Here is a 3,434-nt window from a genome sequence, read left to right on the forward strand (position 1 = left end):
AATTACCTATTATAAATATTAATAGAAACATTTAATGAGTTTTTTTGTGACGGAATTTCTTAGGTATTCTAAAATTATGTCAAAACATCCTAATAAAAAATAATTAAGTATAATATCATCATCATCATCATCATCAAGTATAATATAATATATCCTAATAAAAAAAAATTAAGTATAATATAAGTTCAACTCACTGTATCCTGTTCTTATTCCTATCTATAATTTTGAAGGGCAATATAAGTTAAAGCTATGTACGTGGAAGGAGGGGGTGGGCCCAATTCTTTCTCTATGCACCGGGGCCCTTGTCCACCTACGAGGGGCACACTGAAATGATCGGGAATAAGAAAAACCACATGCACGGTATAGCTAAATTGTATTTTATTGTTTTTCGAAATATTCTCCGTTCAAGTTAATGCACTTTTCCATTCGTGCAAACCAATCATTAAAACAGTAATTCCAGTCTGAAGTTGATGTTGACAAAATGGCTGATTTGTAAGTACGCTTCCACACCTGCTTCGGGGTCTTCAAACCGTTGACCTCGTAATAGCTACGCCACTGGGCACATGCACTATTATCAAGGTATTAGTGTTCATTTATCGATATTTTTGATCACGTTGGCCGCTCCGAAATATCTGATGGCGGTGGACCTGAATGACGTTTAACCAAGCGATCAAAACGCTCGAATCCGTTTATCTTAACCGGTTGAACAGCACTAACTTTAACCTTTACAAAGTAATAAGACCATCCTATGACCTTAATGAATCTACGATTAACTAACGTGTTAACTAACTAGGGGTTTTCTAAAGACCGTGATATACATATATCTACAGCCTTTTTGGGTCAACACTTATTTTGTGGTAAGTACAGTTTACTTTTACATTTACTGAGGTAAGCTGTGTTGTTGATTCGTAACCTTTTAGAAAAAAAATATTTAGCGCTTTCGCTCCCTTTATCATTCATTAGATATAGATTCCGAGATTTTGCGAATAATGCCGTGGGAATTTTTAAAAATCACAGCGGTGTCTTCATTATCGTTGCTTAAGAAATGTAAAAATTTTTAGTACAGTAATTTATGTATAGAGACTCGCATATTATTTAAATAATATATTATTTTTCAAAAAAAAACTTGGATAAATGTAGGAAATAAAACTTCAGCATTTTTTTTCTTGCTTTCTAGAAGAGCGACACAACAGTTTTTTGTTAGGTAATCCATACTTCCATACTAATATTATAAATGCGAAAGTAACTCTGTCTGTCTGTCTGTCTGTCTGTACGCTTTCACGCCTAAACCGCTGAACGATTTTGATGAAATTTGGTACAGAGATAAAATAGACCTTGGGAAAGACATAGGCTATCTTTATTGCGAAAAAGAGGCTTTAAGGGGTTGAAATAGGGATGAAAGTTTATATGGTGGAAGTTCGTCGCTGTCGAAGATAAAACCATGAAACTTGGCATTTAGGCAGTTAATAAGAAATGTCGATATTTGGTTGAGCTTTTTTGAAATTCGACCTGTGAGGGATGGAATAGGGATGAAAGTTTATATGGAAGGTCGTCATTATCGAAGATAAATCTATGAATCTTTATTAAACTTGCCATTCGGCACGTGATAAGAGATAATAGATATTGTTCGCGCGTTTTTTTAAATTCATCCTGTGAGGGGGAAATAGGGATGAAAGTTTATATGGAAGATCATCATTGTCGAAGATAAACGATGTTCTTTATGAAACTTGGCATTTGGCACGTGATAAGAGAATAGGTACATAGATATTTGTTCGGACCGGACCGGATCGGGCGTAGGCAGGGAGGCAACGGAGTGAGCTGACGCTGCTGAGCGGAGCGGAGGCTGGCGGAGCGAAGGCTGGCGGAGCGGAGGCTGGCGGAGCAGAGCGGAGGCAGTGAGCGGAGCGGAGACAATGGAGTGGAGGCATCGGAGTGGAGGCAGCGGGCAACGGAGTGGAGCGGAGGCAACGGATGGAGCGGAGACAATGCAGGCTGCAGCGGAGGCAGTCAAGTAGAGCGGAGGTAGCGGAGCGGAGGCAGTGGAGCGGAGCGGAGAGAACGGAGCGGAGGCATCGGAGCGGAGGCAGCGAGGCAACGGAGTGGAGCGGCGGCAACGGATGGAGCGGAGACAATGCAGGCTGCAGCGGAGGCAGTCAAGTAGAGGGAGGTAGCGGAGCGGAGCTGACGCTGCTGAGCGAAGCGAGGCTGGCGGAGCAAGGCTAGTGGAGTGGAGGCTGGCGGAGCGGAGGCTGACAGAGCGGAGGCTGGCGGAGCGGAGGCTGGCGTAGCGGAGGCTGGCGGAGCGGAGGCTGTGGAGAGGAGGCAGCGGAGCGGAGGCAGTGGAGCAGAGCGTAGCGGACGCTGCTTAGCGGAGCGGAGGCTGTGGAGCTGATTGATGGTGATGGTGGTGTGTGGTGCTGATTATGATGATTGGTGATGATGATGGTGATTGTGGTGATGATGATGATGAATAGGTAACAAAAATTTTTTTTATAAATGCCATCATTTGAAAACATTAACTGCGAGGGGATGTTAGCAGAGGGGATGATGCAGTGATAGCAAGCCATAAGCTCATAAGAAAATGTACGCAATGTGAGATCATCATGAAAAAATATGATTTTCAGATTTTTCTTATTTATTGTGCTATAAGAGCTACCTTTATGCAAAATTCCAAGTATCTAGGACAGCCGGCAGTGCGCTATAACTTTTTCTGTTAAGGCGATTTGTATGAAAACACCTTTTTAATGACTGTAGCTTTTGATTGCCTTGACTTAGAAGTTTGATTTTTCACAGCTTTCGGGACTATTGACCTGAGTTTAGGTTTTCATTTCAACTTGATACCGATACTCCGCTAAAGGGTCCGCATAAAGGTCTTGACAGACAGACGGACGGACGACAGCAAAGTGATCCTATAAGAGTTCAATGTTTCCTCTTGAAAGAACGGAACCCTAAAAACATTTGTTCCGGCGCTTTTCAAATACGACCTATTTACTTGAAATATGAGGATGAAAATTCTTACGGAATTCCAAACAATTTACTATAAGTATATTTATCGGAACTATTTGTAGCTAAAATCCGTCTTAATTATAATCATATCCTCCTAACTTACAATAAAGGACGTACCTAAGGTGTCAAGAGTTCACTATGAAGAATTAGTCCTTGTGCTGGCGTAGAATACACGTCGTTTTGCTAAAATGTGGCTACCCGCAAAATATTTATGTTTTACTAAAGAACATGGATGGATGGAAGAACAAAAATGGTTATTTTCAGTAAACCGTAGAATTTATGTGCTATTATTGGCAGATGTATCCTAAATAAATTAAATACTTCCCAAAGTTACTATTCCACGCGGACGAAGTCGGCGGGCAAAAGCTAGTTGCTTATATAAAGCCTACAAAATAATAATCCAGTTAGTACTTCATACTAGAATATGG

The sequence above is a fragment of the Choristoneura fumiferana genome, chromosome 16, assembly GCF_025370935.1.
Source record: "Choristoneura fumiferana chromosome 16, NRCan_CFum_1, whole genome shotgun sequence".
Lineage (NCBI taxonomy): Eukaryota > Metazoa > Arthropoda > Insecta > Lepidoptera > Tortricidae > Choristoneura > Choristoneura fumiferana.